This window comes from Takifugu rubripes, chromosome 12, assembly GCF_901000725.2.
Source record: "Takifugu rubripes chromosome 12, fTakRub1.2, whole genome shotgun sequence".
Taxonomy (NCBI): domain Eukaryota; kingdom Metazoa; phylum Chordata; class Actinopteri; order Tetraodontiformes; family Tetraodontidae; genus Takifugu; species Takifugu rubripes.
This window is the reverse complement of record NC_042296.1, coordinates 2911939-2927468: the sequence shown is the minus strand read 5'-3', so window position 1 is coordinate 2927468 and position 15530 is coordinate 2911939. Positions and strand designations below refer to the sequence as shown.

General features: G+C 43.5%; 1 long non-coding RNA gene across 1 annotated transcript; it reads right to left on the bottom strand.

Annotated features, from left to right (window-relative positions):
- Positions 1-7738: 7738 nt before the first annotated feature.
- LOC115251804 (uncharacterized) lies at positions 7739-8920 on the bottom strand. The gene is made up of 3 exons (XR_003890343.1): positions 8665-8920; positions 8399-8487; positions 7739-7865 (listed from the first exon to the last, which is right to left on the bottom strand). It is a non-coding gene; the product is annotated as an uncharacterized lncRNA (long non-coding RNA).
- Between the last annotated feature and the right edge of the window lie 6610 nt (positions 8921-15530).

Sequence of the window (15530 nt, the reverse complement as noted above, 5' to 3'; positions counted from 1 at the left end):
AATGGAGTTCCAGGGCTGCACAGTGTGCTCAGTTTGGCAGAGAAGAATAAAGAGCCATTAGAAATGCACAGAAGAGTCACGTTAAATAAAGTCACGTGACAGGCGACCACATGCGGGAGCGCAAGACTCAGAAAGTTGAGCAATATGTGCACCAAAAAGAAGACAAATGGAAGAATATACAACAGTGGCTCTTATTTTGGGACGGGCTGGGAGCCAGCGCAGAAATATGGCGCAACCATAGCAACAAATCTGGGCGACAGGCATGGCAGCACTATGGGTGTGCAATTACTGTCGCTGCCAGGAGAGGGCGACAGAAATCCCACACTGCAGCTTTAGGTTATAGGCTTTTTTAATTGTTTTTTACAGTGTATTTCTTTTAAGATTCAACCAGATTGTACTGAGATGCTTTAAGTTGCAGTGAAGCAAGTGTGTACATATAAAATATAAAAAATATAATACTTAAATAACTGCTTATTAATTACTTTTAAAAATAGTCTCTATTAGGAATCTGGTACTTTTTTAAGTGTCGTTGTCACCATGGATACAAAGGTTACACATATGAATTTGTCAGGCAGACAATGTTTTGGCTTGTTCTCTCAAACTCATTGGCTTTCAAGCAAACACAACATAAATTGACTGTGCGGCATCACCTTTGGCCTCAACCTCTTGTTTTGCTACTGCCAACAATGTTCCACCATGTTTCATGAGTATTTCTGGTTGTGTCTGCAGCAAAATATCAGCTCCAAACTTTCATTTCTCCAGGAAAATATAGTCCTCGCCCCAGTGTTTGTCTTATTGATACACAGGGCTGCTGTCAGCAGCGCTGCAAGGGACTTTAGAAAGAGAAAAAATGTTTATCATACACTTGATTTTTGACGGTATCTCAACTCGTGGCTTCATACGAGAGAAAAGCTGAAGGTATCAGCTCTCCTGGGATCCCTCGTCATGGACAGAGAGTTCAATCCGATCGCTCGTTGATGCGTCTGTCCCCGCTGAGATCCACAGGCGTCAGAAACCATTGCGGTGGAGCATCGTGTACCTGTCAGGAACGAGCCTTGTTTTGGAAGATACAGACGACATAATTTATCAGGCCGAGCGAGAGGCTCTTGAAGAATGGAGAAGTGACAAAGCGGGCTCTTTCGAGAATGATGACGGCTGTCAAACTGCTGAGCAGATGAAGTGTCTTTAAGGATCTATCGAACTTTTTTTTAGATATTGCCGTGAAGCCCACAGGTGTGCTGTCAAGTGTGCGACAGCAGCATCGCGAATAATGAAAGATTCGAGTGCGTAATTCAATAACGGACGCTGTAATCATTCGGGTTTTTTGTTTAATAAATTGATGTAGAAAGGCAGCTTGTTTCTTTGAGTTTTAATTGTTCTACAGGGATTTGTTTGGGTGGCTAATGTGTGTATTTTGATGAAGAATGAATGACAATGACGGCGCTCTCAGTAGCTGTTGTGGGGAGGTGTTTAATAACAGGCTGTATAGTCCCACTGGAGTTTGTGCTATTTAGGTCCTCAGAAAGGGTAAATATGTTGTACCAGCAGTGCACAAATCCCTCATTATTTGGAACTATTCCCAGTGTCGGTGGCCAGGTGCGAATGTCAAAAATCCGTGTTGATTTCACCCGGAGGAGCCACCGTCATGTGCTTGGGTTTAGCCCGTCGGACGATGTGACGAGTCTCATTCACATTCTCTCCAGTCCTGACATCATTTGCATGAGAATAAGCCCAAAGTCTGCGAATGTGACACGTCCCAGACAAGAGATCACCACTGGGCTGTCATATTAGGCCGGTAAATTCAGGTGACACGGATCTTGTGTCCTCATCTGGGCCAACCTGACAGTGGTTCATGTTCCCCGCTGTCTTTTTCAGAGGGGCTTTGTGATGAAGAGGAGGGGGGGTTCTTTTAATCAGCATGACGAACCCTGCCACCCCTTGCGCGCGCACACGCACGCGTTGACACACATGTGAGAGAGTGGGCATATGCTGAGGGGCAGTGGGCCGGCCGCCGCGCCATCATTAGTCCAAACCTACTCGGCGAGCTGCTGACACATGTCGAAGGAAGCTTCATTCGACCTACAGCAGCCGCATCCGCATTATGCAGAGGCAGCGCCACTGTCAGCGGCTGGAGGGAGGAACCGACGAAAAGGCGTGCACGGAGAGGCCTGGGGGCATGAGAGAGGGGAGGGAAAGACCGAAAGAAAAGCAGAAAATTGGAATTCTAGTCCCGAAGAGGGTTTTCTGATCTGATAAATCAAGCATTTTATAAATGAATCCCGTCCAACAAATGAATTCACCTTAAAGCGTCGCAATTTCCTCAGCGTTGGCTATAATGGGGGTATTTTTACTTAACCTCTACCTCTGGCATTTCTGTGAATCACCCTGGCTTCAGAATTAGTGTGATAAACTGCGAGAGCGCCGTGGGCTCGAAAAACACGTGTGCACGCCTGGATTAGAAGCTGCAACTCTTGACATTTTTGAAAATATTGCTGTCAATCCAGGGCAACGTCATCAATTTACTGGTGTTTGCTTCCTGTTCTTCCATGTGCAGATGGATTCGTTGCATTTCGATTTTAGCTTCATTCAACACGAGCTAATTCACAGGTAAAGGACCGAAACTCCAGCACACAACAGGCTGCAAACACGCACAGCTCTGCGCATAAAGGTTAGCCTGTAAGTTAGCCGTGCTCTTCCTAATCGTCACGTAATCTGTTCTTCTGCTTCCGACGGCCCCTCGAACGCACCGTTAAGGAATGTGTTTATAGAGGAATCAGCAATCCACTTAATGCCCAGAGTGAAGGGTAAAGTCATTTTTACAAGTCCAAGGATGAGATCCAGCTTTCATTGCCCGCGTCACCGCAGTGATTTAGTACCAGCCCTGCCAGTCCTTTGTCACTTGGGCACTGCAATCTTTCTCTGTCAGTTGCCAGGAAGAGGACTGAGATTCTGTTTCTCCAATAACGCTAAATGCATCCAATGGCACATGGTCCAATAGCTCATGAATATGAATGCACATATAAATAGACAAGTTGAGGAGGCGGATGGATGTTGGCCTGTCACTTTTGCCTTGCTTAACATTTCCACCGAGGGTAAGTTGCGTCCCGGATCTGCAACACAAGCTCGCTCGCTGGCTCTCCTGCGATGAAGATTTTATTTTTCTCGCTCTCGCTGACGCACATCTGACATGTCTTTAATTAGCGGTTATCCAACCATCATGATCGCAGCCACAAATGAGTGATGAGAGAATGGCGGGAGGGCGGTGGAGGAGCAGCAGAACGGAGACGAGTGTGGACTTTCTACTAAACTGCGTTAATGTGATGAGTTAGCTTGATGAGGCAAGCACGGCCCGACAGATGCGATCATACACGAGGCTGCTCACATCTGGAGAGAGCGGATGCCGGGCCGATTTTGGTTTTGGTGGCAAGTTGTGTCCCATCATTGATGATGAGCTTAATGAACTGGTCAGTTAGAGAAATTTGCTTCCAATGCAAAAACATATCCAAAGTTTTTCCTCTCATTAAAACCTGCCATCTGTTTAGCCTCTATATTTAGTTTAAAAGCATGATCTCTGGATGGAGGTGAAACGAGGGGAAAAAAACAGCAATTACCTCCTCATATTTTGGGTTAAACTAGAGATTTTGCTGATTTTAAGCAAAATTTAAGCTGTAAATAAAAGGTGTCCTGTCTGCTGTGCACCTTTTCCAGCCTTCTTTAAGTCAAACTTCACATATTGCTCCTGTCATACCTGTCCAGCGCACAATGCAAAGAGCTTTGTTTGTCAAGGCGCTCGCCAAAACTCAGCGCTGCAACTCCCGGTTTAACTCCCACACTGTCACTCTCTGGCTCGCTTCTCCACATCGTGGGAGTATTATTGCGTGACATCCACAGCGGCCCGAACACGGCACGCTGTGATTGAGCTCCGCGCGCCACCTCTACAGCGCTCTCCTTACCTTCTCTCCGCGTCACACCAACCCCGCCGCTGGGAAAAGAGACGTGACAGAACCAGGGGGAAGGGAAGTGGAAAATAAGGCCGAGCCAAAGCTGATCTGCCACTCACTGGCAGGCGTTTTGACAATCATAGGCTGTCATCACTTTCTGATCAGACCTGTCAGCAAGAAATGTAGCAACACGACAACACCACAGAGAGATCCCCCCCTTACTGTACACACACACACACAGGTGTATTAGCAACGTACGTGCACACCGGAGCGAGACGCACAAACACATCAAACATGTCAGAAAGTGCAGACCCTAAGAATAAAACAAGTTTGGTTTCACGGTGAAGTGGCTGTTTTCCACTGCAGGGACATCCCAGCTAAATCTCTTGGAACAGGTGGCGCCACGTTTGTTGGCTGACAGCTGATAGAATTGGAGGTATTTTCGGTTCGACTTGAGATGCGATGTCAGAACAGTGCTCGGTTCACGCACCGCTACGGCCAGCAACCAGGTTCCGAGCGTTTGGGTTTTGGCCTTTGAGCAAAGTTACATTAAATGCAGCCAATTACTGTTTTAAGTCCAAATGAGATAAACAAAGTCAAAGTGTTAACATCTTGATTCATTAGTCATTTAGATCCTTTGAATAAACTGGATTTTCATCAATAATATGTATGACATCAATACATAATGATGTCATGTGCTGGAAATGGTTACAACTTGAGATATTGGTCTTTTTTTATGTGTTTAAAATTCATTCATAACAGAATGTGTGATTAACCAAATCTGTGCAATCTATTTTAGATAGATTACATAACAAGTCCAACCTGTGCAAAGCTGCAGAAAGGAAAGTCTGCTGAAACAGTGTCCACATCTGTTGGTGTCCCTGACGCGGGGGTGTTATAAATAAACTGAAATCGCCCCTTTGATGAGGGAATTACAGGACGAAAATGAAATTTATTGGTGCATTAAAAGAGCGAGGACACCCTGCTTCACACTCTTACATAAGTGTGAATATCAGCGAAGAAAGCACAGATTTACACTATTGTTCCACAAATGAATGTAAATTTACCATTAAAAAAGATGCTGCTGGTAACAATAGGAAGCCCTGAAAGTCTTCACGCTCAGCTGCTCGTACTTAATCTTTTCCATCCCGCAGCCGGCGTTCGGCTGCAGAGCCGCACATCCAACTGCAGCTACTTTGTGCAACTCCGCTTCAGCCGCGGGCTTCATCAGCGCCGCGTCACCGTGACCCGTGTCGACATGAGGACACTGGCGCCATGTGTCTTTCTGCCGCTTCCGCTCATTAGCTCCACGTCTGCGAGCATCATCGGAACATAACGGAGGAAGTCAGCTCTGCAGCTCGCCGTCGGAGGCGGTTTGAGCGGCAGCTGTCAGCCTCCGCCAGATGTGACCGTATCCCCGAAAGAGTGCTTTTAAATTTTATCTCAGCGCTGGATGACATAAACATTCCTTCACAGGGATTTTACACACAAAATCAATGTTCTGCACCTTGACCTCTAACAGGGCGGCGTGGCAGTAAAACGCCACATGTTCCCGCCGTCAGTAAAGACGCTCCCTCTGGTTCTGCCTCCAGCTTATCACACAGCTGACGTGACAGGTACCGTTCCTCATGTACTGTCCCTCCATGTGAGAACGGTTCAATAAATATCAATGCCAGGCCTGACACCTCGCTAATGTATGCATATGTTGGGTGTATATATAGTCTACGGTTGGAGCTAGAAAGCCCCACATGTCGTGCGTCAGAGCACTTTACTGTGAAATTCAGATGAGACTCGCCAAACGCAGGCTTACTCAATATGAACCAGCCGCGTTTCCAACGTCAAAATCGGATGCCAAAAGGGGCACCTCAAGGATCATGCTTCGGGACTCCATAGATTTGGATTAATGCGGAGTTTTCCGATGATTCAAGTGTTGAAATCAGATTAATCACAGTGAAGTACTAATGCTCTCCTTTTGTCAGGGCCAAAAACACTCATGACACAAGGTGAAATATGAAGAAACAACTTTATATTGGTTGTTTGTTGCTTATGCGTCCTCTTAAACTCAAACCTCCCAACAAGGGGGCCAATGATTTACATAAAGTGGTTTATCTTGATGGTCCTGAGCTTCACTAGTTAGTGAGACTGTCACTAAATGCATGTGTTAACTTACCTTAATTAAGATTAAAATTGCATATTAATTGACTAGTGTCATCAGAAAATTGGCAAGACTTTGAAGTGAAATGCATTAATGATGCATGTGTGCATCATTAATGTGCATAGTTATCCGCCACCATTTGAGTGGACTTGATAATTATAATATTGGTAACTAAGTGGGGGATTTATGCTTTTGAAGAGGTTTTGACCTTATTTAGAGATAGATTCCAGGCTCAGGCTAATGTAGCATTATATACATTTCAATCTGCATTTTTCACTGCATCACCGTGGTGTCACTGTAAGCTGTTCTGCCTTTCCTCTGAAGCCAGCGTGAACCGTAAAGACCCGACAAAGCCACACATTATTGGATCTAAACCAGCGCTGCAGCAGCTTGTCTGTCTTTCCCCCCCTCATTCCTCATGCTAACAAATAAACAAACCTAACAAACAGAGCTCCCACAACCTGGGGAGCCACTGCTAGCCTTCCCGGGTGCTCCTCTCCCTTTCATCTCTCTTCCTCCCACTCAGACGTCACTCCGACACGCATCGCTGTTGTGTAACTTTCCTGCTGTTTGATGAGCCCGTGTTAAGTGTGCAGCAGCTGATGTGTCAGGGTGTCAAGGTGTTTGCTGATACTAAGAGAGCGCTGTGCGGTGACTAATTATAAAGGTGAATTTCAAAAGCAGCAAATGAATATGTAAATGGTCCGTGTCTGGGCCTCGCTTTCTGAAGCGGCGATAACAATGTGGCTCTAAGCTCTTCTCTTAACTGTAATTTTCTTGATCCACCGTGACAAACAAACAGAAACGATAATCCTATTATATTTTTAATGGCACAGTTTTGTTTTCTCCAGGCAGCTTGTGAGAGGTGTTGTTTTGTATGTGTGTGTGTGTGTGTGTGTGTTTGTGTGTGTGGTTTTTTTCTGCAGTGCTCCTGACAGAACTTGAAATCAATTTTCAGCCATTTTGGTTTCTTTCTGTGCACTCTTGATTCATTGTCTTTGTCCTCGTCCTCACAACGTGTGTACGTCCTTGTGTCGGTCAACAAAGGGGGGGGCAGTGTTTACAGTAAGTAGCTTAGCATCATCTGGGTTATTTCCTCATGCCTTTTCTTTATTTACTGCAGGAAAGATATGTCCGTGTGTTTGGTTGGTGTTTATTTTTTTGCTTTCATTCATGTAAATGCTGTGAAAGCAAGTGATATATCCCAATATGCACTTTTATTTTCCTGAAACATAACATTAATATTGTTATTCTCCTGGTTGACAAAGAAAACAAAACAAAATATAACTCAAAGGTTTCTATATATGCCTTGTGGAGCAATAATCTACATTTCTGACTCCATGCAGGCCATAAATCATATACTTACATGGAATATGTGGGCAAAATGTTCAAATAAAGAAGATGAAAAGTATAAATTTGTATGCTAACGTTTCCAGAGGCTGAAGCTTTTCAAAGTGAATGTTAATTCACTTTGTACAAAGGTTCAAAACTACATCTGACAACAAACATTAACCAAAGCAATATTTTAAGTGTATTTACATTCATTATTACACCAGTTCTATTAACCTGTAATCCATACCTTACTTATTTCGTTTATTTGTAGACAAATACCACATTTATTGGCACCGTTAGAACTATGGACTTACTTATAAACAGAAGAATGTGGAGCCTGGAGGCCGTCTGACTTCCTGTTTCTGTGCGCCTGACTCGGAGATGGAGACAGAGATGACAGCTGATGGCTCCCATACAATTAAGAAAGAGAAAAAAAGCTACAATAAAAACGAAATAAGTACAAGAAGTAACTTTTCAAGTACACTTTTAGTCTTACAAGTGCAAATTGAGTACAAAACGTCAACTCTATAAGCAGCATACCTTCGAGAACCAACTTTGGCATGGCTGCCTATTCTGGATTACAAGCAATGGCGCACTCATTTCAAAACTAATACCTGAACTAAATACCTTATTCGTCTTCCACTCAGAGGGGACATTAATATGCTAGCATTATGTGTTCAATGCCATGTGTCCTAATGAGCGAATAATGGTCTCCATTTTATTTTTAATAAACAGCACCGGGTACTTATGCTGACAATGTGGCGGTTTGACTTGAGACTGTTTTACCTTCTGCTCCAGGAGGAAGAAAAGTCAACTTGTAATTATTGTGGAAATGTTTGTTTGAATCTTAGTCGACAGAGGTATTTAAAAGCCTGAGCAAATCCTCGTGCAGTCTCCCTTGAACCCGACAGAAGACACCGAGACCCCTTTAATCTTGGCGTTAATGCACTGACAAGCTCTTCTGACGCACCTTTCATTTGAAATGTTTTAACGTCTCGTCGCATCCCCGACGGCTCCCTCTCCTCTGCTTCTTCACCCCTTCTTCTGGGGGTAGGAGGCCTTGTCAGACACATTAGGAAAGAAAGCTTGAAGTAACTTCTGAGGAACATCAGTCCAGCTTTAATCAGAATTTTTTGCAAGTGATCTCATTATCAAGTGAACGTATTTAGTTCCTTCTTTCTCCAGAAGGACATAGTGATCATTTCCATCTGGAGTCTATGACAGCGCAGTTCTTACCTCGTAAATCCCAGAAGTTGGATGGAAGCTCTTCTCGTGCCTGAATGTGTTTTCTCCAGTTTCCCCTTAACACAAACATACTAGCTGAGACCCACTTTGAACCCCTGACCAAGACACTGGCTCATAACTAGGTTGTTAAAATCAAAATTGTTTCTAGGTGCTTTACAGAAATCCAGCGCCTGACACCCAACAAGAACCCGTGCAAAGGAAAAACTTTTAACATGAAGAAACCTTGAGCAGGACCAGGATCATACGGCGGACCCTCCTGCTGATGGCCACTGGGCAGAAAAGCAGCAGAAGGGGGAGGACAGGTAGAGAGAGGAAAAGACATATATCATGCAAATACATTAATTACACTGAGATATCAAAACTAGAACTAAGCGGGTCAGTGGGGTCAGAGGTCCGCAGCTGTGGGGCTGCAATATCTGTGAATGCATAGAGTGAAAATGTATCCTTGAATAGACATTTTGTACAGCCCTGTAATCTCCTGCACTTTGTTGATTGGAGCGTCTTAACTGTCTGTTTCTTATCAGACATCAGACTCACGTAAGAGGATTGAAATGCTTCAGGACTGAACTCCTGAAACTGATTTGTCCTAATGCCAAAAACGAGACATTAGACTCTTTTGAGGGGCCATTCTGCTGAAGGTTTGAGAGGTGATCAGGAGCTTTAAAAAGGTCCGGCGTCCCACTGTGTCCACCGCAGGGGTGCACCGTGCACCATATGGAGACAAATTCACATGTCAGGTATCACAGTGTGATATGAAGCGTATTAACAGGGGGCGCCTTTATATCAACATTAAGGCAACCTTTTAAGTGAGGGACTTTGATAATGTTCGATGTGATAAACTTACATCGCACAGATAATGTAAAATTGTTACATTTTGTACATTCAGTAGGCTTACATGACACATAAAAAAGAAGAATTATTATAATGCGCCCAATCCTGAGTCAGAGCGTGGAAACAGTGAAAACAGCAGAGAGAAATTGTGTTGAATACAAATTTGCAACTTTGCCCATTGTCTTGCCAGATTACATGTGGGTTGCTAACTTGCTAGCTTGCTATTGACTATTGTTGAGCCCTGTAATGTCCAAAGAAAACAGTCCAGTTAAACGAGTCGAAGCTAAAAATGTGGCCTGACTAAACATACTGACCATTTATGACCACTCAGAGAAAAATCTCGTCCTTTCCTATGGACCAACAAAGTGCTTTCATTGGTTTTCAGGTCTCCGCCTGACACTTTTGCGGCAGATATTTTAAGGCTGGCTTCACTTTTGTCACCTTTGTTTATTTTAAAATACCTCCACCTGGCTGAAATTCTTTCTCTGTCACCTTCTCAGCTCAAAGGGGGGTATCATGCTGCTCTAAAGTGGTTTCAGGACCAGCATTGAAGCTCTTTTGTGAGTATGATGACACAAACAGTGCTGGACAAATGCCAGACACTCGTATTTTTGCATTCCATTGGTAATGATTAAAAAAAACACTGTTGAGCCTCTTTTTTTTTTTTAATCAAAAATGATAGATTTCTATGAGGATGTGAGGACTGTCGCCACACCATAGTTCGATCGAGGAGACAGTTTCCGTGTTGTTAAATCAGGGCAAAAACATGGCTGCATACATGAAACTTGTTTGAACACTTCACAGCCTTGGGGGGGAGTTGAAAAAAAATATTCATAATCCCGAAGACAAACAGAGCAAAGTGACCATTACAGAGTCGAACCTCTCAGCCTCCTCTGCAAACACAAACACACACGCGTGCACACGCGCACACATGCATCATTAATGCATTTCACTTCAAAGTCTTGCCAATTTTCTGATGACATTCACACTCCTCCAGGGTCAAACAGCATCTCGCTGCCTCCATATCAATTATTAAATATTTTAAGCAGCATCCCGCCTCCACCTCCGTCACCCCCTCGAGACCGATGCAGTTATCATTTTTGTCAGAGTCGGTTTCCATCTGCATTTGTCATCCCCACACACATTTACGAGTTATCAATCGCTGTGTCAGGATGCAAAATAACTGATGTTCTTTGGGGCAGGATTGGATGGGACTATCTGGGGCTTTCAATCAATGCATATTCTCACTCTAACTCTCTCCCTCCTGCGCCACTGCCTCCTCATAAATCTCAAAGCATTGTACAGCTGTAATGTATTTGTGGGGGGTGGAGGCTTGGCTGCGGGTGCATATGGGGTGGGGGGTCCGGGTGACAGAAGCAGTAGTTATATTATCAAACATTACACCTTAGGGCGAACACGGTATCAAGGGCTTTCAGACTGTGTAAGCTCAGCGCTGTGGCGAAGGAGGAGGCACGGCTACAGCAGGCAGGACAAGAAGGGATTACTTTCTGTCGTCCATAAATCAACTCTCCAGCTAAACTAATCTTTCTGCCGGGATGGCAGAGTAAATACTCAGGGTATAGGGATGTAATGTGTGCTTGATGTATCTGGTTATGGCTGTCTGGCTGCTCGCGTGCAGGGCGAGAGGCATTCGGCTAGCAGTTACAAGTTTGTTAATGTATACTTTCCATCCTGCTTTATCCCTCTCTATCTCGTTTCACATGATAGCAGTGGGTCACCAGACTGCACGTTGTTGTGTATGTGTGTGTGTGTGTGTGTGTTCTCACATTTACTACATATTGGCCACCATTCAGCATCATTCTACTTGCAAACTGGGGACATGTGATTAATGTGGGTACATTTTGCTGTTTCAAGGGACTGTTTGAGGGTTAGAACCAGATTTTAATTTCAAGGGTATGATGGGTTTAGGTTAAGGTTGGGGAGTTTGTTGGGGTGGTTAGGGTTAGGGTAAGGAGCTGGGTAATCTGTAGAAATAGACAGTGATACCTCCACACTGTCACCAGGGAGGTATAAGGAGTAATATCGCAACCTACCACCAGGGGGATCCTTGATGCATTGGTTTCAGACTCAGCAAAAATCATCTTTAGAGATATTTTTGCTTTATTTTTACCATCTGGCCGTTTCTGGTATTTTCAGTTTTCCATCTTTTTACGTGTCACTTTGTATTTTCAGACGAAGTTGCTGTAATAATTTTAGAAACGCATTTGTTCTCTTCCCTGCAGAGTTAAATGGCAACATCATTATCACCCCATCTCATACCCATCGCAAACACTGCACAGCGGAAAAACAACGCTGCCATGTTACACCCCACACACAGCGACAGCACGAGTAGAAATCGTGAGGCACAAAGGTTCATTTAATATTGATTGTGCAAATCCACCTTTGCCTTTTTGTGCCAGAGCTCTGTGGCAGCTCCTGAAATAGTAAAAACCTGCTTAGGAACTGCTTTAGACTTCACACACTGATGTCATAGCACGTGTCCTGTCTCATATATAGTGTAGATTCATAATTGGGAAAGTGAATAGGCCCTTTAGTTAGGCTAACATTCAACAGTAGCAGGAAAACCTCCCTTTAAGAGGAAGAATTGCTGGGCAGGATCAAGCTCCAATAGGGGACCGTATTGATGAGTAGCCAGGAGGAAGAGGGATAGAGCAGAGAAAGGACAGAAAGAGGAGAGGAATTGACTAACTGTGTGGGAACACGGCAAGAGTGTGTACCTCAGGTAGGATTTTGCATAGCAGGAGCCATCTGTGACTTGTACGCAGACTAAAATCTACTTGATTTGTGTGAATGTTTTCTCCTCTGCTTTATGGTCCTAATGAAATGCTTTGACATATGCGGTCACAAGGTGAAGAATGAGGGCATTAACATTTGAGGATACAGTAGAGCACAGTACACGAGGCGCCTTATTGTTCCAGATGTAGGAGGGGCAACATAATGAGAAGCTGAGTCGAGTCCTCACAGAAGCAATTTAAGTTCAAATCAGACCTCGGGGAAACAAAGAAAGCCCCGGTGACACGTAGCCTGCTCAGTAAATCACCTCTTACGCCGCGTCTGCGCTCACCTGATAACTTGGTACGCCTTCACATTTCCCTTTGAAAAGGATTTTGTCACTCAGGTTGAGGACACCGCTGGGGCCTCCGGACCTAAATGACTATTCCAAACTGCTGCAGTAGACCACCACCCGTCTTTTCGCATGCTCCCGGCGGGAAACAATAATTGATGCAGAAGATGCATAAATGACTGTAAAATTTTAATGAGGCGCGTTTTTTGTTCGCAATGACTGTAACAGCAGCGCTTCACTGCGATGAAGGCATTTAGTTGCACACCGCATGAGTGAAATAAGAGAAAATCTACTTTGATTTTCAAATTTTAAAAAAAAACCTTGTTGTTTAACTTTGGTTGAATGACCTTATCTGAAGAACTAACATGTTACATATTTTTAATATTTTAAGCAATATAGAAGAGATAAGATAGTATTGCTTTTGCTCATTTACTATGCTACTATTTGGCATTAGGAACATGCAATAATTTAGATTTTTGTTAGACTCCTTTACTTAGTGCTGAAGCGTGCACTTTTACTAGTCTCTAGATATCGACAATAAATAGTGTATCTTTATGTTTTTCCTGTTAATTTCTGTGTATATTTCTATAGAATGTTGTAGGTTTGATAAAATCTCTTGAAGGTAGTTGGACGCAATTGGTGGTTTCACTGAAGAAGGTACCGGAGGCACGCTAAGGGAATATCATTTCATCTCTACTCATCCATTTAATTCATGAATCTGCATTTAATAACATCACTGTGGTGCCAGATGACTTGCAAGCAATGAGTTCTACTGTACTTTATCAGTAAAATATAGCACTTAACAGCAGAGCTCTGAGATCAGCTCTGAGACACAATCCATGTCCACTGTCTTACATCCTCACGTTTAGCTCCAGAGAACAGAGCTGTTTGTTGTTGGCTTGTGTGCCCAGATTCACCTGACCAGTCACAATATTGCATTATTCATAAAACATAAACACGCAGAATGATTCCTCTGGTCCGCTCCCCACCAAAGTCAGAAGATTAATGAGTCACTCTTTAGGTTATAATTCAAAGTTCATCCTCACATACATCATATTTTGAAGCACATAGATTATAAGAGAGAGAACATTTATCATATGACAGGATATACACAAGCTCTCCTGCACGCATCACACACTTGCGCACACACACACACACACACACACTGGTTTTAACATGGTGCCCCCACCAGACTGAATCCCCTCTTTCACGTCCAGTTATTCTAATGTTATTCAGATGCATCTCTTCTGAAGCATTAAAGTGCCATTTGCACAAACAGATGAGAGATAATAGTCCTCCCAAAAAAAAAAAAAAAAAAGCTCTGGACTCTGCCACCCTGTGAGAGCAAGAAAGATGATAATCATTCATCATAATAATCAAAGCACGAGACAACGACACAGGACTTCATGCCACGTCTGATGAAACTCATCCAAAGTATTTTCAACTTAACAACCTTTACTTTTTCCCCCTCATCATCTAGAAACCTTACCAATACAAACACAAATAATGGTCCTATTTCTCTTGTTAAGGCCAACACACATGAATTTAGAAATGAAAGTAGAAAGTGGATATATATTGGCATGCAGATATTAGCTTAGCTGGCATTATCCCAAGGCTTAAGTTTGATGGCGAAATCTGTCTGTACTTGGTCAAACACAAGGAGTTGATGCTGTATCTGACTCCTGGGTAGTTTCAGGGAATTACAAGCAGATAACATGGCTGCACTTCCTGAACACTGTGGCTTCAGCTGCTTAGAAAATGTGATTCATCAGTTTCGTACGCAACAGATTTTGATGCACTTTGTATTCTGACGCCTTTCTATCAAAACCAGCAGTGACTGGATGGGACCAGTCGGCCCCGCCCAGCCCCCACATGCAACAAACAGCCTCAGTCGCCCGTGACCCCTCCACTGGTTCATGAGTTTAAAGATGACCTTACTTAGTTGTCAAGCCAACACAACCTGGCCACTAGTTCTAACACATCAGCTCTGAGGACAAAATCTTCATTTGTTGCCTCATAAATTCCAGGCGCTGTGATGATGAGGTAATCAGTGTTATCCACTTGTCAGTGGTCATAATGTACGTACCATTAACATACCATGATAATCATCTGTCTCTAGCGCTTTCCAACTGTGCTCGGCTAATTTAGCTAGCTGAGGAAGGAGTTATACTCAAACGCATTAAGTAATGGATTGTCCGTAAGGTAGCTTTTATTTAGAAGCCTGAGGGTTTCTCGATGAACGAACTGTAAATACTCTGGTAGGTTTGGACGTTGGAAACTATCTGCGCTACGGAAAAAAGACGATGACATTTATGGACTGTGAAAACGTGCATGAAACCGATGAAGAAGGGTTGGCAGGCTTATCAAAAATAATTCATTCCAGAATACAAATCTGGTACATTGGATTAACTGCTGGTCACAAATGAAACACAGACTTCATCAACTTTCTAGCAATTTGTACCGACAGCTGATAACCTCTCAAACATCCTGGCAAACATTAACCCTGCCTCTCAAAGTGATAGACTGTATTATATTCTAATCTTCCCTCAAATACTTGATAAGAAAGGCTAATTTGAGTGCTGATGGAGTTGAGAATACGGCCGAAGCTTGAGAATAAATACAGATATGGGATCATAATCACAAAGAGGCCCGACTGCACTCACAAATTGGTCTCTTCAAAAGTCCAATCACGGTTTCAGCGAGTTGATGCCGGGCAGATTGAATTCTCTCTAAATTGGCATGGCAATGTCACAGATGCCACTTCAAATGAGGTTTGAACATATATTCATTCTGTAGCTCACTGGCTCATGTTAATCCCCTCCATTTGCTTCTTGTCACAGTCAAGTGCCATTTAACATCGCCATCATCGCCGCAGCCCTTTTCGGTAACTGCCAGTCTTTCAATCAGGCTGGGAGCTTTTTGGATCGGCTTAAACTTTGTG